At 40.8% G+C, this 25,322-nt stretch overlaps 1 protein-coding gene across 1 annotated transcript in view; it reads left to right on the top strand.

The window, feature by feature from the left end:
• Positions 1 to 25,322, top strand: part of SMYD3 (SET and MYND domain containing 3) — a 739,596-nt gene that overhangs the window by 538,635 nt on the left and 175,639 nt on the right. The gene's annotated exons all lie outside the window — the stretch shown is intronic.

Below are 25,322 nucleotides of genomic sequence, written 5' to 3'. Positions count from 1 at the left end.
GATTTGGAAAGAAATAGGTCTGTAGCCAACTCTGTGAACCAAAGAAGGACTAATATAAGTATAGTTCCTTGTGCAGATCAAAGGATGTTATTGAGGCAAGTATTCCTTAGCCATGTCTCATTGGGACAATTGTCCTTGCGTCGGAATTGCACCATGCTACTTGGACAGTGTCTGGTTACATGAGCAGCTGATGGGTGGAATGTGGCTCTTTTTACTGAGAAAATAAACATGAGTCTGGCAATTTTGTTCTCTGTCTCTTGCCCTCACAAAGTGAGTAGTTGTTGCCCCCTGCTCCTTTCCCCTTCCAGATGTATACAATAAGCTACTTATCTTCACCTGGTTTTATTTGGATAAAACTCCTGTGAAAGTAGAGGGAGGAACGAATGTCGATTCTTCTATCATTTAGCAAACACTTGGTGCCCAGTTGGTATTTAATGGATATTTGTAGATTGCGTAAATACCCTGTGCACAGCACAGACACCCCGAGTTATATGGTTTCCTGAAATCCCTTCTAGTTCTGTGTCTGCAGACTTTCCTGCTGTAACCTCAAAAACATGATGATCACCCCAGCAAAAGCAGCAAAGAATATAGCTATATTATCACAGTGCTGTGCACTTTGAAAACAACTTAAAGCTCTTTCCTCTGCAGGTGGAAGTTTTGTCTTTGTTTTTCCCCAAGCCTTCCTCATCTCATAACTCTTCCTTCCCATAGCTGAGGGCAGCAGTGGGGTCTGCGGCCGTGGAGCCACACAACCTGTGTGGGCAGTGAGGTGGTTTGCATGGTAGTCAAGGTAGTAGTGGTGTCATCATTTACCTATTGAGTGCCTGCCTTGTGCCAGGCATTGTGATAGGTGGTAATACGCTGTTGGTTAACATAAGGCCAGGCTCCTATAACAAAGGGACGCAACAATAATTCAGCAGCTCGAAGGAGATAGACGCTTGTTTGTTTCTCACCAGTAGATGGCTGGGGCTCTGCTCCGGGTTCCTTCCATGGTGTTTCTCCACCATCCCTTAGGGGCTTGTCGTAGGTTTTATCCACCAAGAAGGAGAAAAGAGAGCACAGAGGGGCCAGCCCACAGTCTCAAGGCTTAGACCCAGAACTAGCTCCCCAAGCTTTCACTTATGTTCCACTGGGGAGAAGCTTAGCCACGTGACCGAGCCTGGCCCTGGAAACTTAGTTCGGTCCTGAGCCTGGGAACAGGAGGGAACAGCTGTTGGTGAACAACACAGCCTGCAGTGTAAGCATCATTCTGTACATTGTGCAGATGAGGAAACTGAACTTTGAGAGGTTAGCTAACCTGTTTGCCTGAGTTCACCAGCTTGTAAGGTGGAGGGCGCAGATCCTAACTGTTAGATTCCAAAATCCGTGCTCTTCTCAGTATCCCATGGCCATCAAACACTTCGTCCTTGTCCTCGAACCCTTTGGAGTTGACAATAGAGCTTCATGTCCATTAATTCGCTTATGGCTTCAGAAGCATGTCTCCAACCAGACTTACCCAGCAGCTGAAGTGCCCGTGACCTAGTAGTGAAATGAAAATACAGCATAATGCTAATGAATCGAAATCTATTTCCTTGACCTCTGCTTTCAGGAGATAGAGGTGAGGACAAGAAAGCGATCTGATATCAGGACTTATTAAGATGTTCGAGGACATGGCCTGGGGTCAGAGTACATTCAGATCAGTGCCCCCTGCTCACTCGGTTCTGTTGAAGTGAGGGGTGAGTGGTGCCCCGAGGCCCCGTGAGACCAGCAATCATCAGGGCAAGGGGTTCAGTGATCAGAGGTGACCACACGGAGAGGACAGCGCATGGCTCACTTCACCTGGCCTTTGGAGTCTGAATATCTTCTGGTCACTTACCAGCTATGTCACCTTGGACAGGTTTCTTAATCTTCCCAAGCTCTGAAAAGTGGGGTTAGTGAAACCTATTCCACAGCATCGTTTTTAGTATCACAGATTTTGTACGCCAAGGGCCTACCACAAAATAGCTTCAGGTTTTCCCTCAGGAAGGATAATGCATTCTAATCAGACTAGAGTATGTGTTCTGTTAATAGATTGTATAAACTAAAGTAGTGCAATAGCCAGTTTGGGGTGCAACTAGGTATTCAAATGAAACATTCACATTTTTATATGTTGTTTTAATAGTTCTTATGATAAATGCCAACAAAATAATACTTTTCAGAGACACTCGGTTTTTACACACACTTTGAGAGGTAATAAAATCTCCCATTAATGCTAATAGCGTTCTGACGGAGTGAAGACTTAGTAGTGTGATGAAAAGTAAGTCACCTTGCTCTTTTCTTAATGTAGTCTGAATTTTAAAACAACACAGGGGAACGCTCTTGGTATTTATTCAGGGATTTGTGTGTGCATTTGATAGGTACCATTATCTCCAGCAGAGGAATCCATACTTCCGGCCTTTTTCCCCTCCTCAGTTAGTTCGGATTTCCTCAAAACCCTTTGCCCTGTGAAGAGCTGTATGCTGTTAAGTAAATGAACGGGGTACGTTTCTCTGTTCGTGCTGACTGATTTACAACAGGATGGCAAATTCATCAGGGAAAACAGGGTCAGGCAGATACCCTGGCTAAGAAGCTCAGCTGATTCAGACGAGAGAGCTTTGCTTGTGCTTTTCCCCAACTATAGCAGACAGAGGTCTTGGCTGAGGCCTTAAAAGTGTGTGTACTGTAAGCTCTGGCAGAATATTCCCATCATTACTGTTGGAAGAAGTGGTTGCAGTTGTTACATTGTTGCTATGTTTTATGTTCTGTCTACTGAAGTCATTAATTAATTATTGAGATTAATTTTCACAGTGACCCTGTGTTAGTTTTAATTCATCCAAGGCTCTCAGTTTATTAGATGAAATAAATTCTGCAGATTTATTTTTATTTTATCTTGCCTCCCCTTCTGACTTAATGAAGAGAATTCACAAGTACTTATATTTTGGGGGAAAGAGATCAGTGTTCATAGTACTACCAGGGTAACACATTATTAACTGAGAAAACAATCAGAATTGCATGCTTTTTAGAGGTTGCTTTCACAGGACACAGTAGCAATCCCTGAAGTCTGGAAGTCTCAGAGTTTTCTAATGTAGAATATTATCAGTTTCCCTCGTGATTAGGGATGCGGAGAGGGAACGTTTCCTCAACAGTCTGTGGAGACATCTTCCACTAGCCCTTGGAACTAAGCCTCCATTAGTGACTAGCAAGAGAAAGAGACTTGAAAAGGCCCAAAGTAACAACTAGGAGAGACACGGGCCGCACAGAATTATTCACTGGAATATGGGAAATGTGTGTTTTGTGTCTACCGTTTCCACTTGTGACATATATATCATTATGTCTGTTCTATAGTGGAGAAGGCTCAGTTTTCAGAAAGGTTGAATAACTTAAACAAGGTCACGAGATTAAAAGATGTCAGAGCCAGGATGTAAACCCACATGTATCTGACTTCAAAATCCAGTACCTTCTGCTTTGCCTCAGAGTGGTTTGTGTAACATGTATTGGTAACAAAATTTATTTGGCCTTGAACTTCTTTCACCCTCTGTTTTAGATAGAGTCCTTTTTCAACCTAGTGCAAATTCTGAATGATTTTGTTAAAATGAGAAGTTTTAACCATTCCTTCTTAAAAAAGGAATGGGGGCCTTGAAGGATGATTGCCATTTCAACTGTCTGGTGAAGGGCATTGCAGGAAGAAGACACAGCACGGGCAAAAGCGCAGAGGTGAGAAAGTTGCAGGCTTAGTCGGGGAATAAAGAGTAGTTCATTTTGAGAAGATCTGAGTATATCAGTAGGTGAGGGTTTTAGGCCAGGAGCTGGGAAGCTGAAGGAGGCCATTTCTGAAGGGAGGATTAACGTGCTCAGAACTGTGTTCTAAGATTGTTCTGACAGCAGTGTGTAGATTGGAGTAGTGTTGAAATAAACTGAGGGAGAAGTGACATTTTCCATAGAAGCTGTCAGGGAGCTAGAGAAATCTGGGTTTTCATTTATCGAGTTCAGGGAACATTAACTTTGTCACAGGTGTTTCCCAGAGGTATGAATAAATACTGCACTCTACTGGTCCAGGATGCAAGGTTTGGGGGAAGTTAAGAAACACCCTTAAGCCACAAGGTAGATGCTTAAAAATGTAACATTCCCTCGAAGTGGTGCATAAGCAGTGGAAATACGGAGACGTTAATTCATGCCAGTCTTCCTGCCTGTTGCCTTACACCAACCATTTCATTGAAACTTGATTTCTCCTTACGCTATTTGGGTAAATTAGTCACAAATGGAATTATTCAAGGAATGACGCGTTTACTTTGCATTTAATGCTCTGTCATTACCGCTCTGTTTAGGTCTTTGATCTCTGTTGCGTTAATTAAGAAGAAATTCTTGAATTATGCCTGCCCCTGATCTGAGGGCCCCAGGAAGTCTGTGTCACACAGTAAGCAGCCCAGTGCTGAGCCCTCCAGATGAACTAAGTCTGTGTTACAGATGCTTCATTTTTTATGGCCCAACACCCATCGTAGTAGGTACATATACATACCAGATGTGGTCACAGGCCAACCTGTTTTGCTTCTCAGACCGAAGCAATTCACAGTACAACAGATTTTCAGGGACAAGCCCAGGTTTCCATAAATGCTGCTATGCTATTGACTTTTCCCAGACAGCTTGTTCATAATCACTCAACAGGTACTGATCACCACTATGTGCCTGGCATTATCTTAGGAGCTGATGGAGGAAGTTCCACATATGAAAGTGGTGTTTGGAATTTTGAACTTTTTTTGCAATTCATTTATTTGGCAACTTATTCATAATTTTTAAAAAAAAGACTTTCAGAAATATTTAGTCATATTTGAAATGGGTATCTTCCTAACAGACAATGAAATATATAAAAAGCTATAATAATACAGAGAATATAGTACTAGAATATCATATAAGATTAAGAATTTTGATGGGATAAAGACCTTTCAGCCTCTTTCTTCTCTCAAAAATCATCCATCACCCGACAATGATGGGAAGGGTGAGGAGTAGAATTGATGAGACCAGCAGTCTCCTACAACACTGGTCCACCAACATTGAAGACAGAAGGCCATTGGAGGTCTGATGGCTGCGCTCACAGGGTCGGGTTCGGTGAGATCTAAGTGCCTACAGCAGTGGCTGCCAAAGAGAAGCAAGCAGATTTCCTGCAGAGCTCTGGAAAGGCTCAGAAATTTAAAAAGCCAGGTACCGAGGAGGATGGATTGATGTGGGAGCCTGAAGGAGAAGGAGGGTTTGAGAGACTGCATAAAATCCTCCCCTCTACTCCCTACAACGAGGGGCAGCGCCCCATCACATGCAGTTACGGATTCTGGAGCGAGCCCCAGACCTCAGGCGCAGCAGAGGTTGAGGGTGAGGAGGATATAGGGGTGTTGGCTTATCTAAAAGTCTATCTCCCCTAGGGCCACATCTTTAGCAGCCAGAGCTAAGCAGATTTTATTTTTAATCTATGCCTAGAAAAAAGCTTAGAAGAAAATAATCCAAAATTGTAGTCCTAGTTGGAAAACTCTTGGTAATTTTTCTTTTTTCCTCTGTTTTTCACATTTTAATACGTATATATTATTTTCTTGCTAAAAATAGCTAAATAATGCAGGAAAATAATCATTGTGATGAAGAAGAAGAAAGAAGGAGGAAAATGGTTGTCAAGGCTTAGTGAATATGCTCCCGAAAATCATCTTTTTTAAACAAACTTTATTTTTTAGAGCACTTTTAAGTTCATGGCAAAATTGTACAGAAAGTGCAGAGGGTTCCCCACACAAGCACAACCTCACTACTGACACCCCCTCTGCAGTGGTATGTTTGTTACCGTCAGTGAATCTGTACTGACACATCCTTAGCATCCACTCTTGGTGTTGTGCGTTCTATGGGTTTGGACAGATGTTTAATGGCCTGTATCAACCCTTAGAGTAGCATACAGAGTAGATTCACTGCCCTAAAAACCCTACGTGTTCTGCCTATTCATCCTTCCCTCCCCGTTAACCCCTGGCAACACTGATCTTTTTACTGTCTCCGTAGTTTTGCCTTTTCCAGAATGCCATATAGTTGGAATCATCATGTTGCCGTTTCAAATCAGCTTCATAGCTTAGTAAATAATACGCATTTAACTTTCCCCCATGTCTTTCATGGCTTGGTAACTCATTTCTTTTGAGCACTGAATATTTTATTGTCTGGATGTACCACAGTTTGTTTATCTACTCACCTACTGAAAAGCATCTTGGTTGCTTCCAGGTTTGGGCAGTTATAAAAAAAGCTGTATTTTATATGATACGGTTTTCTCTCTTTTCTTAGCATATCAATTATATGTCTTTTAAAACTTTTTTTTTAGCGGTTGCCCTAGAGTTTGCAATATATATTTAACAACTAATCCAAGTCCACTTTCAAATAACTCTATACCACTTCATGGATAGTATGAGTACCTTATAATAACAAAATAATCCTGATTTCTCCTTCCTGTTCTTTGTGTAATTGCTGTCATTCACATCACTTATATATATAAGCATACATAATTGACTACATTGTTATTATTATTTTGAACAAACTTTTGTTTGTTAAATCAATTAAAAATAAGAAAGATAAAAGTTTTATTTTACCTTCACTTGTTGCTCTCCCTTTTTTAATGTAGATCCAATTTTCTGACCTACATCATTTTCCTTTTCTCTGAAGACTCTTTCAACATTTTTTGCAAGATGGGTCTACTGGAAACACACTCCCTAAATTTTTCTTTGTCTGAGAAAGCCTAGGTTGGTGATTTTTTTTTTTTTCTCTCAATATTTTAAAATTTTCAACTCCACTGTCTTGCTTGCATGGTTTCTGAGGAGAAGTCAGAAGAATTCTTTTCCTATTCCTCTAGAGGTAAGGTTCTTTTTTCTTCTGGCTCTTTCAAGATTTTTTCTTTCTCTTTGATTTTCTCAAGCTTAGATATGGTATGTTTAGGAGTAGGTTTTTGGGCATTTATCCTGCTTGGGGCTCTTTGAGCTTCTGAAGGTGTGGTTTGATGTTTGAGATTAATTTGAGGAAAATTCTCATGCATTATTGCTTCAAGTATTGATTGCTTCTGTTTCTTTCTCTCTTCTCCTTCTGGTGTTCCCATTACACATTTGTTACACCTTTTATGGTTGCCCCACAATTCTTGGATATTCTGTTCTTTTTTTTTTTTTTTCCTTTGCTTTTCCATTTTGGAAGTTTCTATTGTCATATCCTCAAGCTCAGAGATTTTTTTTTTTCCTTAGCTGTGTCCATCAAAGGCATTCTCCATTTTTGTTACATTGTGTTTCATCTCTAGCATTACGTTTTGACTCTTTTTTAGAATTTCCATCTCTCTGCTTACGTTATCCATCTATTCTTACATTTGTCTACTTTTTCCATTAAAGCCCTTAGCATATTAATCAATATTTTAAAATTCCTTGTCTGATAATTCCAATATAGCTACCATACCTGATTCTGGTTCTCATGCTTGTTCAGTCTGTTCAAACTGTGTTTTTTGCTTTCTATTATGCCTTGTCATTTTTTGTTGAAAGGCAGACATGATGCAGAGGATAAAAGGAACCGCTGTAAATAGACCTTTCATAAGGTGTGAGGGACTGGGAAGCATTCTGTAGCCCTGTGGTTAGGTCACAGTCGTTGGGTGAGCATGTACCCTGTGCTGTGGACTTCACAGTGCTTCTCAGTTTTATTCCCCCTCCCAGGTAGGACAAGATGGCTAAAGTGTTCAGCCAAGATGGAGTAGGGTATTTCCCTTCCCTAGGGCATGTAGGCTCTGATAAAACTCCAGAAGGGGTAGGCTATGGTAAATAGCTTCTCCCAAGGCCAGGCCTTGTGAAGAACAGAATTCCGTGGTGTTTTTCAAAATGGTTCCTTTTCCCCTTCCTCTGCCAGAAGCATGAAAGGATTTTTCTCCAGTATTCACTGTGAGGACCTGGTAGAGCTCTTGGAGGTAAAACTCACAAAGGTATGGGGTCCCCTGTCACTGGGTCCCCTGGAGTTTTTCAGTCTCAGATTTGTCCACACTGAGCCTCCAGCAATTTGTCAATTACAGTTTAGGTTTTCCTGTGCCAGCACTGGTTCCTGTGGAGGTTTCTGCTTCCTGTAGGTTGTGATTCTCTGCAACTGTCTCTCCAGTTTTGGGGCAGCAATCTGCCCTGTGACCTCACTTCTCTGACAGTTTTGAGAAGAATCATAGATTTTTCACTTGTTCAACTTTTTACTTGTAGTTAGGATGGAGTGGTGACCTCTAAGCTCCCTACATGCTGGGCCAGAAACTGGAAGTCTCATCCTGTTTTTAAAACAGAGCTTTGTGAAAAACTGAAAGCATTTCCACTAAGATCAGGAACAAGACGAGGATATCCACTCTCACCACTCTTATTCAACATAGTTTGAAAGACCTAGCCACAGCAATCAGAGAAGAAAAAGAAGTAAAAGGAATACAAATTGGAAAAGAAAAAGTAAAACTCACTGTTTGCAGATGACATGATACTATACATAGAAAATCCTGAAGATGCCACCAGAAAACTACTAGAACTAATCAATGAATTTGGTAAAGTTGCAGGATACAAAGTTAATGCACAGAAATCTCTGGCATTTCTATACACTAACAACAAAAACTCAGAAAGAGAAATTAAGGAAATTATCCCATTTCCCATCACAACAAAAAGAACAAAATACCTAGGAGTAAACCTACCCAAGGAGGCAAAAGACTTGTACTCAGAAAACTATGAAACACTGATGAAAGAAATCAAAGATGACATAAACAGGTGGAGAAATATACCATGTTCTTGGAGTGCAAGAATCAATATTTTGAAAAAGACTGTACTACCCAAAGCAATCTACAGATTCATTGCAATCCCTATCAAACTGCCAAGCCAATGGCATTCTTCACAGAATTAGAACAAAAAATTTTACACTTTGTATGGAAGGACAAAAGACCCTGAATAGCCAAAACAATCTTGAGAAAGAAAAATGGAGCTGGAAGAACCAGGCTCCCTGACTTCAAAATATACTACAAAACTACAGTAATCAAGAGAGTATGGTACTGGCACAAAAAAAGAAATATAGATCAATGGTACAGGATAGAAAGCCCAGGGATAAGCCCACGCATATATGGTCACCTAAGTTACGACAAAGGAGGCAAGAACATACAATGCAGAAGAGACAGCCTCTTCAATAAGTGGTGCTGGGAAAACTGGACAGCCACATGTAAAAGAATGAAATTACAGTACTCCCTAACACCGTACACAAAAATAAACTCCAAATGGATTAAACATCTAAATGTAAGACCAGACACTATAAAACTCTTAGAGGAAAACATAGAAAAAACACTCTTTGACATAAACCACAGCAAGATCTTTTTTGACCCACCTCCTAGAGTAATGAAAATAAAAACAAAAGTAAACAAATGGGACCTAATTAAACTTAAAAGCTTTTGCACAGTAAAGGAAACCATAAGCAAGACAAAAACACAGCCCTCAGAATGGGAGAAAATATTTGCAAATGAAACAACGGGCAAAGGATTAATCTCCAAAATATACAAACAGCTCATGGAGCTCAATATCAGAAAAACAAACAACCCAATGATAAAATGAATGGAAGACCTAAATAGACATTTCAGCAAAGAAGACATACAGATGGCCAAGAGGCACATGAAAAGATGCTCAACATCACCAATTATTAAAGAAATGCAAATCAAAACTACAATGAAGTATCACCTCACACCAGTCAGAATGGCCATTATCAAAAAATCTAGAAACAATAAATGTTGGAGAGGGTGTGGAGAAAAGGGACCCCTCCTGCACTGTTGGTGGGAATGTAAATTGATACGGCCACTGTGGAGAACAGTATGGAGGTCCTTAAAAAACTAAACATAGAACTACCGTATGACCCAGCAATCTCACTACTGGGCATATACCCTGAGAAAACCGTAATTGAGAAAGAGACATGTACCACAGTGTTCACTGCACCACTATTTGCAGTAGCCAGGACATGGAAGCAACCTAAATGTCCATTGACACATGAATGGATAAAGAAGATGAGGTACATATATACAATGGAATATTGCTCAGCCATAAAAAGAAACAAAATTGAGTTATTTGTAGTGAGGTGGATGGACCTCGAGTCTGTCATACAGAGTGAAGTAAGTCAGAAAGAAAAACAAATACCATATGCTAATGCATATATATGGAATCTTAAAAAGAGGTACTACTGGACCTAGTGGCAGGGCAGTTATAAAGACACAGACAAAGAGAGAATGGACTTGAGGATACAGGTGGGGAGGGAGGGGAAGCTGGGGCAAAGTGAGAGTAGCATTGACGTGTATACACTACCAAATGTAAAATAGATAGCTAGTGGGAAGCAGCTGCATCATGCAGGGAGATCAGCTTGGTGTTTTGTGACCACCTAGAGGGGTGGGATAGGGAGGTTGGGAGGGAGACGCAAGAGGGAGGACATATGGGGATATATGTATACGTATAGCTGATTCACTTTGTTGTACAGCAGAAACTAACACAACAATGTAAAGCAATTATACTCCAGTAAAGATGTATTTTAAAAAATTAAAAATAAAAGTATCTCTGCATTGAAATAAATAAATAAAACAGGCTTTGGACCATTTTATTTTCCTGAACACAATGCCAGCAGCAGGAACTGTATAGCAGTCCCCCAGTTTCTAGTTTTATAAGAGCTTATAAAGAAGGACTTTGTGTCTTAACCAGTAAGCTCCCCATGACTCTTTTACAGTTCAAGTAAAATCCCAATTTCTGGCAAGATCTGAAACTGTAGCTCTTTGGGTTTTGTCACATATTTAAAACATCATACCAGAAGTAAGCCCATGGGAGGCATTATCATATATTAAAGGCTACTGTGATTTTTCCTCCATGGATGTTTCTAGAAACATAGTGAAACACTGAGATGATTGGATTTGCAGCTGTTGAGGTCAAACCTTGGCCCAAGATTTTGTATCTCTGTTTTCTCTTTAGTGTTCAGCACAACCAACATGCAGGGCTCTGTTTCTCCTCCCCCTCCACCTCATCTGCTTGACATGTTGATAGGAACTTGGCCAGGCTGCCTGGCAACCGAACCAGAAGCCATATGGCTTGTTCAGTCAGAAAGGATGTTCAAGAATAAAATAACCATGTGGACAGCCCAGCACAAAGTCTTTTAATCATGGAGGCATTGCACTTTAGAAGGAGTGTAGTGATCACCTAGTCCTTCCCCTTGTTTCACAGTTCTGGAACCGATGTTAGCAAAATTGTATTTCTGACAACATCAGGATTCTCTAATCACTTCATGGATGGTAACCTTGCAAGATAAATGATGAAGAGAGATGAGGGAACCTGAAGCAGTGAGAAATTCAGCCAGTTGCTTAAAGTCCCAAAGGTAGTGGTAAAAACAGAGCAAGAGTGAGATCTGTTACTTGCAGCCTTTGGATCTCACCTTGAAGTCATTGGTTTTGAGGCATATTTTTTCTCTACCACCCACCCTTTCTTTAGTCTAGTGCTGGGAAATAGCTTATGTGAAGTAGATGAGAAAAAACTGCCGGGCCACGTGGGAGGCTGTATAGTGTGGTGTAGTATTTGATTGAATTGAGACTCTGAAACCACATTGCCTGGGTGCCTCATCTGAAAAAGGAGGATAACCACTGTACCTGCTTCAGAGGGTGGCTGTGAAGACCAACCAGAACAGTGCCCGGGTGTCTTAAGCATACAATTCATCCATCCTTTCACTTGTACATTCAAAAGTGTTTGTTGAATATGTCAGTGAAGAAAACAGGTAGATATCCTTGCTTTCATGGAGCTTACATTCTCATAATAAAGATTAATTGTAGTAAAATGGATTTAGGGGACATGGGACCTCTCCTGATTCTACCTCCTCTCTCTCCTTGGCTCCAGGGGTTCCTGAGGGCACAGTGTGAAAACCACTGCAATAGGTCATGCATCTGAACAACCAGAACATTGTTCAGAGCTAGAGTGGGAAAAAAAAGTAGAATTATATGACGGCATTTAAATTTTCCATTACTGACATAAACTCTTCCAGAAATATCAGGCAGGAGAGAAGGATGATTCCTATGTTTGAGTGTCCTGTTTGGAGAGCTAATTAGCAACTTGTCTGCTTTGCCCTCCTTAGCCATCTTGTATGGCACAGCTGTGCGTTTTACTTTGTGTCTTATGCAAGCTGATACTGTAGGGTGAAAGGATGAGAAGGAAATTTAGATCCAAAATGCTGACAAGATGAAGTGTTCTCTAAAGACTCATTCCCTTTAAAAATGAAGTTATAACCCAGATATCTTCTCTTAGCCAGCTGATGGGGGAAAAGTGGAAAACTCAAGAAAATCATTTGGTTGAAAATTATGTTCTTAGAAATCAGGGTTGACTCAGTTTAGAATGAGCCTGTGCAGCTCTGCAAAGAAGCATTTGGAACTTCTTTGTTGTTGTGCCTGAGAGAAAATTGAGTAGATAATGAACCCTAGTTTGTGATTATCTTCAGTTCTTTTCAGATACCTACAAACACTTAAACCTTATCTAACTCTGCCTTCCCTCAGTAATTTTCAAAGACATCTGGTAGCATTTCACTAAACTGAGTTGATTGGGGGCGGGGGGTTTACTGTTGCCATTTTAAGGGGCTAAATACCACAGAGGAGACCTTTGGCATTCATATGGAATATGTCCCAGGGCAGTTACAAATCTCCAAATGTAAAAATGCGACATAACATGTAATTCTCCCTTTCTCTCCCTGAAAAATGTAAAGTATAATTGAAAAAGTTAAGTAACCCAGATATGTAATGATTCCATAAATTCAGGATTAAAGTAATTTATAAAGCTAATTTCTGGCTATTCTTTAGACTGATTCACTTCTGTCACCAACACTATCAGTTAATTTTCATGTCAGGATCATTTTCAGACAAAAAGGTTTGTTCCATTTTACCCAAGTTTCTGCTTTCATTACAAAAGCCAAGAATAACAGAGCCTATGAATCAGTCACTAGGTAATGGACCTTTTCCTGTGGACATCAGCCTAAGAGCAAGGAGTCAAGTATCTTTCTCAATAAAATTACAGATGATCATGTATCATGTACCTTCAGCATCACATATGCAAGTATAAAATTCATGAATACTAAGTGTCTACTGTAGTGCAGCTGATTAAATTTTGTAAGTCAATACCAATTTCCCCATGGACTTGGATGTGACCTGCATTCATTTGTTTTACTAACTTTTTCCCCAGAAGTCATCCTATCCAGTGCACTCAAATAAAATACGTAGGTTTTACTCAATTTTTTCTATGCATATCATACCTTATTGTTTAGAAAAAGAGCCATCTGACAGAGAAAAAAGTTTTGGTGCAAGGTAGATGGGCAGAGAAGGCTTTGGGCTCTGGTGTCAATATGTCACATAAGAACACAGCAAATGATGGGAAAACAAACACGAAGCCTTTCTTTGAGTAGGAAGGCATTTGAGAGGCCATCCAGTTGGTCACCTTTACCCAATTACCTTTTCATCTTTGATGTTATAAATGGGGAAGTGAGATGAAATGACATATCTCCCTAAAGTCACACAATGGAGTCAGGCCTAGGACCCAGGTTTTCTGACTCCTGTGTCTATCTTCTTGTTATTGTGCCCCGGTAGCTTCTGAGACGTCAGCTCATCTTCATCAGAGAACTTGGTCAGGAGTCGTCAGGAACTACAGACCGTCTGAGCTAGAATGGGTGTGCCAGCTCACCTGCACCACTCCGCACGTGGTGTTAGGAGTTCTTTACCACCCATGATGGGTTATTATCTAGCTTCTGCTTGACTGCTGGTTCATGAGATGGACAGTCCAGCTCTTACAGATTTTCTGTATGCGTATCCCAGTTGGACTACCCTCTGATTTCTGTCCAGTTGTCCCAGTCTCCTGCCTTGATGGATTAGGCATTCACTATATGCTAGTGATACAAAGTGGAATAAGATGTGGCTCCTCCCCTCCGGGAGTAACTTTGTAGCTTACTAGGGGAAACCATCAAATAAATGAGCAATTATGGTCCAGCGGGATAAGTGCTTTGGAGGGGTGTGTACCTTGCTGTGCAGGAGGAACATCTAAATCAGACTGGAACCAGGTGAGGAAAAGCTTCCTGAAGGAGGTGACCTTTGAGCTGGGGTCTGAAATAGGAGATAAGTAGATGAAGAAAGAAGCAAGGGCATTTCAGACAGAGGAAACAACCCGCGGGAAGGCACAGAATCATTCATCAGCACCTCACTTTAGAGAACAGTAAGATGTTCTCTATGGCTGGGGGAAGGGAGATTCATGGTAAGTGCTAGGAGGGAAGGTGGGGAAGAATGTGGGAGCAGACTGTGCAGCCGCCTGCGTTGTGTGCCGTTGTGTTGTCAGGCCTTCACCCCTCTTAAGATGCCGTCAAATTTAACTTGTCCTGCTTCACAGCGTGAGGATCAGAAAACTCTGGATTCAAATCCTGACGCCGGTATTAGGCCTTTCTAAGCGTTAATTTCCTCAACTGTAAAGTGAGGTTGATATTAACTTTTCCCAACTTTTGTATAGGTAAAAGGATGAGTGAAAGCACCTCACATAGTGCCTGAATATAAATTAGAATATTCGTTTCCTTTCTTTTCCTAAAGTCTCTGTAATAATTACATCCAGAGCCCCTACCTTGGCTGTTGTGAACTCTGTCATTAGACTGGCCTTTTTTTTTTTTTTTTTTTTTGGTAGGAATCCTGTCATTTTTACCTAACCACACAATTCTACATTTTGGAGTGAAATTAAATCCAAAGTAAAGATTTCCCTTATTACTTCCTAAGGCTTTGAGAGAGAAAGTAATTAGAAAGGTAAGTTATGACTTTTCCAGATATCCTGCACTTTAGCAGGCTAACTAAGAGAGTTAGATGAGGAGGATTTCTGGGAGAGTCAGACAAAAAGGTCAGGGAAGCTACTAGATTTGACTGAAGTATGTGGAGGAGACAATGTTTATATGACAGATATATTTTGTTTGAAGAAGGATTTTGAACCTACCCAAATATAGTAGCAATATATCGGGAGCAGAGGTTGTGCATTAGCTAAAGCACATGTAAGAAATATAGCAACCCTAGGAAAGATCCAGAGTGTAATAGAAAGAGTTGAATTATTTGCAGTGAAATCATAACTCAAATTAGAAAGGAAAAGCCTTGCCCAAAGGAAAGTTAAAGAGTAAGGACTGGCCACTCTTTAACCCCTTCCAAGGATTTTTATCAAGAGAGGCAAGGGAAGTGTGGAAGAGGAAGTGAGTCTAGTGGAGCAGTGGGAAAGGGGGAGGAGGGAGATTTAATGATGAAGCAGAAGTGAAGGAAAGGATGATGTGTAGCATTTATTTGTATATCTAGTGTGTCAGAATGACTTTTTCCCTTCCTTTCTTTCCACAGGCACCCCTGCCTTTTTTTTTTTTTTGGCTAAATAGTCAGGTCTAAATTATGACCATGGTAAAATGATGAAGGCAACTCAAAGTGAGATGAACTTCTGTTAATAATACTCAAATTCATGGAAAAACTTGTCTGTAATTGACAGTCTTTACTGGCTTTAAAGTCTTGGCTTTAATTCGTTTTCATTATTTTCTATACCAATTCTTTGAAAGTAATTGACTAAACGCTGCAGATAAACACATACTCATTTGGTTTGGTGTAATTTGTCTTCCCTGGCATCTTTACCGGCAGTGTTATCCTGAGGATTAGTTTCTATTTCAGTAAAATGAGAAATAGACTAATAGCATGCTGGGATGGTGATCATTTTTCTAGGAGGTTGGTTTTGCTCAAGAGCTGACATCAAATATGTTAAAAAGGAAATAAGCAGGGTAGCTCAACTGCCTTAAAATGGGTATACAATGTTCAAATGGTGACATAGTGAGAGACAAATCATTGCCCAACGGAATGTAATTATCATTAGACAGTCAGAGCTTGAGATGGGTCGGCAGAGAAGGGAAATTCTAAAGTCAATTCTTACCACCATCCCTAAATCCTTCCCAGGTATACCAGAGCAGATTCATCCAGAAGAAGGGAGTAGCAAAGGAGATAGAGGAGGTGGGGGAGAAGGAGGGTTGCAGAGGGAGAGAGGGATACTTATGAACCACAATGGTTTGTAGGAACTCAAAAGTAAGCAGGTAGAATTAACACTATCAAAGGTAACACTATCAAAGGTAACACTCCGTCCACCTAGCTTGTGGTAGGCATTCCCACGTCACAGTTTCCATTTTGTTCTCTCACTTGCTCAGCGCAGATTATCTGAGTTGTCAGTTTATGAGTGTTTTCCAGTGCCAGCCTCAGGGGCTAACATGGTTTTGTGTATAAATATCTCAAATATTTACTGAGCCTCTGAGCATGTGTTGGGCTCGGAGGAGGAGGCCATGGTGAATCAGCTGTATTTCTTTCCTCAAGTCCATTTATCTATTTAGAAAATACTCATGGAGACTTACTGTATGCCAGACACATTAGTAAGTGCAAGTGTAGAAAATATCATGGTTTATTTGCATAGCCTCCTGGTAAGGAACACTTGGGTCATTTGCAGTTTTTGAGTTTACAAAGGATGTTACTATGGACATTTTTCACTTATGTGCCTCCCAGAGCTCCTTTGCAGGAGGTTCTCTTAGGTAATGAAAATGAATGAACTACAGCTACACGCATCAATGTATGCGAATCTTAGGAGCATAATGTTGAACCAAAAAAACAAAAACAAACACATACAAGTTGCAACCATAAACGCAGTATGATTCTGTTCATAAGAAACCAAAAGCGTGCAAAAATAAACAATATGTTGTTTAGGGATACATGCATATGGGATGAACTAGCATAGAAACAAGGGAATAAGAAACACAAAATTAAAATTGTGATTATCACTGGAAGTTGGAGAGGGAATGAGTGAGATGGGGGAAGCACAAAAGCTATTGTACTGTTCTACCAACATGGGAAGCTCTAGGTAATTTCTGTTTATTCAGTGGGTAAATGGAACCTTGACATAGATTTATATTAAGTATATTTATATTTTAAATATGTATTTAATTTTTTATTTAAAATATTTTTAAAGGGAAGTGTGGATCTTGACCTCAATAAATTTATGGATTATTGAAATAGAAAAGACATATTAGCAAATAAATGCCACAAAGTGCTTAAGAGATGTAACTCGTTGTGTTCAGTTGCTTATAGTCTAGTCTAGAGATTGATTTTACACAATTAGCTTCAATTCAAAGTAGAATGTGATAAATGCTGTATGAATAAAATGCTATGAGAGTATAGAGAAATAAAATTAATAGGTTATAAGAAAGCTTCTTGAAGGAGGTGCCATTTAAGCTGGATCTTGCAGGATGAATAAAATTATGAGCAACTTAGATCGTGATGGAAGAATTTGTTTAAAGAGGAAACACTGTTAACAAAAACGTAACGCCACCTGAGTACAGGACACAACTGAGGGATGACAAAGAGACCAGTGTAACTGAAACAGACAGTGAGGGCTGGGTGTGGTGGAAAGGAGGGATGAGGATAGATTGAGGACCTTTAATGTCACGCTAAAGAATTTTTCCTTTATTCTGCAGCCACTAGGTGGATCTCATATTTCTCTTTATCTTGTGGCAGTTTAAAGAATGGATTGGAAAAGATGGGAGGGAGGGGAGGCAGAGAGCCTACATTGGAAAGTTGCAAGCAAAAGATCGTGGAAGGTCCAAGAAGTAGTGGAAATGCAAAGAAAAGAATGAATGTGAGAGGTGATACAGAGATATGACCTGATTGGTAGTTGAATTTGGAATGAACTACCTTAGCTTACCTTTTTGCCTTGGTTCGACATTGACTCCTGTATCTGTCTCATTTGATCTGCATCTTTGATTTATTTAATTGCCACTGGACAGCAACTCAGGAAAAGAGTTAACAACTGCATTTTACCTAGCATCTTTAAAACACTTGTCTGGGAAAGATTAGCAGTATGTGACCACTACAAATATTTATACCAGGGCAAATGTGTAAAGACTAAGGAGAAATATACTTCTCCTAATTACAGTATTGATCTCTCAGGATTTGACCACTTATCTCTGATTTAATCACATCCCTGCATTAACATGTAAAGGTATTATGCCTAATGTGCTACATGTTAGTTTCTTTTCACTTAGAAGTATTGAGGCAGAAGGTAGATTGTCTGTCCCCACCTTCCCCCCGCCCCCGCCCCCCGCCCCGGGAAGGCAGTTGGAGGTTGGTTCCCTGTGTTTACTCTCAGATATTTGTACAACCAAGGAATGCAGTGGGCTCCTGGCCACCGAAGACTCTGGCTGGTGCTGTAGAAGATTACCCACTCCTTGGCATTTGGGTAACAAGGGTGTTGCAGAAACAACGTGCCCTGTTTTTCTTCAGGTCCTGTGTAGTTTCTGTATATGTCTTTGTATATCTTTCTTCAGTTCCTTACGTGTTGTCTTGAAGGCCAGTACTCTCCTTGAAAAATAGCCAGCTAAGATTCTGGAGCATACAATACCTATCTGTATGACTTGTCAGGATAATGATGAGTGACTTTGAAATCCGTCTGCAGTGTCTCTACCCAATGTATCCTCATAAACGCTTTCACTTGGTTATTTAGAGAGAGCTATGTGGTAGGTAGGGAAAAATGTGAACTTGGGTTTTAAAGTAACTAATTTAAATTCCATTCCAGGGGAAATTGCACTGCTTAACTGAGTATTGAAAGAAGATACTGGGAACATATGTGCATTAGGTCACCTCCAGAGCATAGCCAAATTTGGCAAGACCATTGACTTGGCTCAAGCGATGTAACTTTATACCGGGGTTGTACTTTGGGTTTTGAGTGACTTATGATAGTCTGTTTTATGATGACTGATTCAGAGGATGGCGAAAACGATGAACTGACAGTGGTGAATGCCTTTGGGTGATGCTAAGAGTCACCCAACCCAGAACAACCCAGTCTGTTAGTGGGAGGGGTTCTGAGAGGTCAGAAACTCAAGGCCTGATGTGGCTATGCTGACACAGACGTCCTGTATGTCCTCCAGTACCAGCTGTGTAGACCTCTGTTTACATTCTTCCGGGAACCTGGAGCTGTACATAGTGATGTTGTATTTCATTAATCCCAAGGTTCATATTTTTCACAGTTTTACATCTCTGAAATTGGAATCTGTTTTACGACTAATAGCATAATATAGTTTGTTAGTGGTTTTTCTTAGTGGTGCATAATATAATGGTGCATCTTACTAATTATTGAGTTTGTCTTATAGTTGACAAACTGGGAAATAATAATGATCTTGCTACTATTTACCAAGCTTCCTGTGTGCCAGGAGCCATTCTGAGGCCTGCATGTATTATCTCACTTAATCTGCACAATTCCTCAGGTTTATAGCCTTCTGGTAAATTCTGGTCTTTTATTTCTGGATTTTCCTAATCTAAACTAATTGGCCAGTAGTGTAGAAATGCAGACACATAATTTAGCACATTTCACCCCACATAAAAAATACAGATTCCGGGCTTCCCTGGTGGCGCGGTGGTTGAGGGTCCGCCTGCCGATGCAGGAGACAACGGGTTCGTGCCCTGGTCCGGGAGGATCCCACATGCCGCGGAGCGGCTGGGCCCGTGAGCCATGGCCGCTGGGCCTGCGCGTCCGGAGCCTGTGCTCCGCAACGGGAGAGGCCACAGCAGTGAGAGGCCCGCGTACCGCAAAAAAAAAAAAATACAGATTCCCTATGTTTTAAAATGTGATCAGGTGGGAAGGCAGAAGGCGTCCATGAAACAAGAGACCACAATCACGCTTATTTGGGAGGAAGATGGCAGGAGGGCCATGTGGGTAGGAAGAGTTTTTTCCGTATGCTGTCTCGGATCCTTCCCTGTGTGAATGCCTACAAATACTGTGACAGTCACGTGACAAGGTATCAAGGCCTCATTTTCTCCTGCTTCCTTTAGCCGCTTGCTCTTTTGTAGCGGATTGATCTTTCCAGCCTGTATTGGGGAGCGAGTATCCCTTTCTTTGTGGCACTAATTTGGTAAGGGCGGCTGGCTGCAGTCAGACAATGGAAGAGTGGAAACTTCAAAGGCCACCCATTTTAATTTATGTCGCCCAGCTGGTCTTCAGTAATCCCCAGCAATCCTTTGTGTGAATGATCAGAGGGTGGGCGGCCAGTGCACCACCCCGGGCCGTGGAAGACCAGCGGTCTCATGTGTTTCTAAATTGAGCTGACAGATTAGAGTGCTGCCCTGCGTCATTGCAACTTGTATTTTGACAGAGTGACTTGCAAAGAGATATGGCCAATAGTCAGGAAAATAATCCTTGGCTGAGGAAGGCCAAACTTTGTCAGAACTGGAGAGAAATGTGACATTTTTTACATTCTTATTTCACTTGGATCACCAGGCAAAGTGGTGAAAGGGGTGGTTTTTGCTCCTTGCTGGTGGTGCCTTGGTGCCTAATAGGCCCTTAATAAATGAGCGAATAAATCTCCAATTCTGAAGGCCCGGGCTACAGCACTGTTCCAGACCTCGCCTTTCACTTAACCCCTTCTCCCAATCTGTCCTATATATAATTCCTTCGGGCCTGAGTTTTCTGCTAAGACAAACTCAATTCTGCTGCTTTGTGAGAGCTGGTGAATGTGTACCAGAGAACAGCACACGGATTTCTCCTAGCTTTGCTTTTCCTCATCCTTAAAATGAAGCTAAAGTACTAACAGCTTGTTGGTGAGGAGCTGGAGAAGTAGACAAGATAAGATGAGGAGTCCTTCAAAGGGCACCACAGAAATGTCAGATGTCTCTCAGGCTACATATTTGGGTTTAGTAAAGGCTTTTCTGTTCTGGAAAACTGTGAGTTCAGTAGTATGATTTTCACACAGCCTCGGCAAGTGGTGGAGGAAAGCGTTGACGTCATTCCTACCCAGGTGGCTCCCCTCCCAAGAGTCACCCTGGCCTGCGTTCAGCCCTTCCTGCATCTCCTTTCTGGTTCTTTTTCTTTGCTTGCTTGCTTGCTTTTTTTTAAATTGAAGTATATCCTTCCTGGCTCTTCAGAGAAAACAATTAGATCATGGTATTTTAGGTACTACTATCTTTAATACTGCTGTGCCTTTTTTTCTCCTCTCCACAACATGGAGTGAGAAGAAGACACATTTTAGAGGTTTGTGAGTCTTCTTAAACCAAGAAAGAAATGTGGTGGGTATTTTCTGCAATCTGTGTCAAAACCCTAGACCCTTATTTCTTTTACTTATTGGTGTTTACTTCGTAATAGCTACTATTATCAGATGTCACCACCTTTAACTTTTGAAAGTCAAAGGGGTCTGTGTAGGTATTAGGTTTATGCCAGTTTTCCTCAATCTAAGGAACCACATTTTTAGAGTTTATAATTGATATTTTCCCACTGTGTCACATAAGGAATAAGAAGTTTGAGTTACGCTCGTGACCCCAGATCCCAGGTACCTCCTTTGGCATATGCTGCTCAGTGAGCCTTCGCTGACCTGCCCCAGCTGAGCTAGGGGCACTAGTACAGTTCGAATGTTGTTAACTGACTAATACAGCTGTCTCCCCTGCTGGTCTCAGAGTCCTTGAGGGCAGGGTTCTGACCTTGTATCTTCTTATAGTTCCAGAACCTAGTCTGTGTAAGTCACTGTGACTTCCTACAACTGTGACTTTGTCGTAGGAAGGAATGGAGATGGGGAGAGAGAGAAAAGTGGGAAGGAGAGGAGGACGTTAAGAGAACTTTTTTTTTGGCTGTATGATGATGATTGCCTTGGTTTATTTATACATTTTTTTATAATTTTATATTTTACATTTTAAAAATAAATTTATTTATTTTTGGCTGCGTTGGGTCTTCATTGTGGTGCATGGGCTTCTCATTGTGGCGGCTTCTCTTGTTGCCGAGCACGGGCTTTAGGCACACGGGCTTCAGTAGTTGTGGCTCACAGGTTTAGTTGCTCTGTGACATGTGGGATCTTCCCGGACCACGGATCAAACCCATGTCCCCTGCATTGGCAGGTGGATTCTTAACCACTGCGCCACCTGGGAAGTCCTGCCTTGGCTTATTAACAATTCTATATAGAAGTCACAAAGGCTAACAAAGTCACTAATATTAAACAAACATTTTTTGAACACAGTGTGTCAGACATGTCTGAGCTGGGAGGAAAAAAAAAATAAAGTAGACGTTCTACTCTCTTGGAAGTCAAGTATACAGAAATAGCTGTAATATCCTGTGCCGAGTGTGGGAGTATGTGGACAGCATGCAGGAGGCAAAGGCCAAGGGGTCTCCCTCCCCAGCTGGGTGAGACCAGAGGCCTCCCAGGAGAGAAGGCTTTTCAGAAGAGGCCGGGAAAAGACTGGAGGATTTGGTCAGGACCAGATCCAAGCCCAGCAGTCAGCCTCTCTCCCTCGCCCAGGGCTTGTCTATCTTTTTAAAGCTCATGCTTCTATATTGCTTTCCTACTAAGGAGTCCTACTAACTAGCCAAGAAGAGTCTATCAGACTTTACTTTCAGCAATACACGTTATAGAAGAAAAGATGTATTTAATCTGCCTTTTCAAATCCCCTCCTCTTCACATTCTGATGAACTCTGAATGGGACAAGGGGTCTTCCCTTACGAATCTCTGTAGGTCACTACTGCAGTGGTGCACGGTGCGTGCCAGTGTTTTATCATCACCAACTCAGGCGCCTGGTCAGGAGAGAGGCTGGTACCATTTATGTATTCATTATGCTGCTTAATTTAATATGGTACCAGAAGAAAGGACAGATAGTCACATCGTGTCCTTGCATTGAAGTCCCACCCATCTGTTGTGTATCTGTCTGTCTGTAAGAGTGGCTGGTGGAAGTGGGGAAGGGCTGATTATCTCTTAGAGAAAGGGTTGGGGTGTGGGTGGGAATGAAGCCATGGTTTATTTTCTCTTTTACTTGCTTCTATATTTCTGAAAATAAGGGAGCACACCTTGAGAGATCACAAGAGGGACTGTCTAACCTCAGAGCCTAATTTCTTGCATCCTCTGGACTACATAACTAGAGTTATGACTCTCTAGTCTGGTGTCCTTTCTTTCCTGGCTCCCGCTCCCGTGGGTCATTGGGCAGTGTCCAGGGATTGGGTAGGCTTGGGAAGCCACAGAAGGATTGACCCACTGAGGTGCTCCCTCACCTGTGGCCACTGCTTGCCAGAAACAGTTCCAGACACTAGTCCCCAAAACACCCTGGTGCAGGCCGTGCAGCTTGCAGATGAGTCATGCACACTTCATGGTGCTCTAATGTGAGATATATGCTTCTGGGGTTTCAGTCCCTGAGATGTCAAGTATGATCAGTATGACAAACCCTCGCCTGCCAAATTTTCCCCTGGAAAGAATATTCACCTTAATTTCTACATAGCATAACCTCAGCTCACACTTGAATTTGTCTTTCGTTTGGGGATTACATTAAGCAGTTGGTTAGTGTTCAGTATTATCTTTCACATGGAATATTTTTCTGCAGTTTTCTTTTCTCCATTAACTTGATGGAAAATCAATTAACTTGATTTGGGGTACACTCTGCTATATTCAATTCAGCCTCAGTCCGGTGATACTCACCACCTAGCATACTTCATTTAGGAATTTAGTACTGAAACTCAGAAAAATTACAATGAGGAATACTAGCACTGCCCACGGGTAGATTTTTGCTCCAACTACATGGAAAGAGATTGGTGAAACTAGATTATCATGTAAGAGAACATTTTTAGAGATTCAAGTTGAACAAAAGAATCTTTAAGTGTGTGCTGTACGGAAAAAAGTTGAATTCATTGTGATAATAAACTTTTTGGATAGGAGCATGACTAAATGAATTTTTTAACAGAAAAGACTCTTATGTAGGAGCTATGGAAACCTACAACAATATTCTATAATAAGTTATTTAAGAATATCATAGTAGTTCTGAGCCTCAGGATGTGGGAGGGAAATTAAACAATGGAAATCATGTTCCAGGGCTTTATATTTTTATACATACTTGACAGACATCTATAGTAAGTGCTTTTTTCATCAGATGACTTATAAGGAGGTGAAATGCTAGGTAATATCCTCAGGGAAAGAACAATGGGCAAATTTGTGAATATCAATCCTGTTTTGCTTTCGATTATCAAGGGCAATTGTTGAAGATATAATAAGTTCTGCTGTGAGTAAAGCCCTTAGAAAAATGAAAATATGGGTGGATTTTAGAAAGCAAACATTTTATCTAAAGGGGCTTCATTCTGTGAATCTTCATTTGCTAGTTTGACCTTGGAAAACATGTAAAATAGGAAGCACAATTTTATGATTGCTGTTCCCTCAGTTATGACATTGGCCTTGATGTTGATTTTAGCCTTGACAAGTCAATGCTGAGTATTCTATATGTCTAGTGTACACTATTTGTGACCACAACTTGAAATGTGACAGACACTTTTAAAGTTGTGGAAAAGGTACTTGAATGTACCAGAGTCTAGAAGGACACATGTCCAAGTATATTGTAATATGGGATGTGATAAAGTAGTTTACCTAAGTAAGATTATTTTATTTATTACCTGGCTTGTATAGTAAAATACATTTGCAAAATCAATAATATTCATATAACATAAGGACAAAATTTTAATTTGTCCATTTAACAAGTGATATACACAGTTTAGTTTGCTTTAAATTAGTTTTGTACCCCCCAAAAAAAAGCATTATTTATCAACACATAGATTTATTTTTTTATTTTTTAACATCTTTATTGGAGTATAACTGTTTTACAATAGTGTGTTAGTTTTTCCTTTACAACAAAGTGAATCAGTTATACATATACATATGTTCCCATATCTCTTCCCTCTTGCGTCACCCTCTCTCCCATCCTCCCTATCCCACCCCTCTAGGTGGTCACAAAGCACAGAGGTGATCTCCCTGTTCTATGCGGCAGCTTCCCACTAGCTATCTAATTTACATTTGATAGTGTATATATGTCCCTGCCACTCTCTCACTTCATCACATCTTACCCTTCCCCCTCCCCATACCCTCAAGTCCATGCTCTAGTAGGTCTGTATTTTATTCCCATCCTACCACTAATCTCTTCATGACATTTTTTTTTTCTTAGAGTCCATATATAACACATAGATTTTTAAATGAATGTTTTTGGTTTGGCCTTAGATAGCATCATGGTTTCATGACCTGATGTTTACCATTACTATCATTTACTTTTTAAAAACCAGTCAGATTAGATTTTATAATTTTCATGTTCTGTTTCTAAGTGACAAGGTAAGAGAGAAGGTTTTGGTGACTGGGTACAAGCACGTTTCAAATAACACACTGCAGGGACTTCCCTGCTTGTGCGATGGTTACGAAACCGCCTGCCAATGCAGGGGACATTGGTTCAAGCCCTGGTCCAGGAAGATCCCCACATGCTGCAGAGCAACTAA

This window comes from Kogia breviceps, chromosome 1 (genome assembly GCF_026419965.1).
Source record: "Kogia breviceps isolate mKogBre1 chromosome 1, mKogBre1 haplotype 1, whole genome shotgun sequence".
In the NCBI taxonomy this organism is placed as follows: Eukaryota; Metazoa; Chordata; class Mammalia; order Artiodactyla; family Physeteridae; genus Kogia; species Kogia breviceps.
This window is presented reverse-complemented; position numbering and strand designations above follow the sequence as displayed.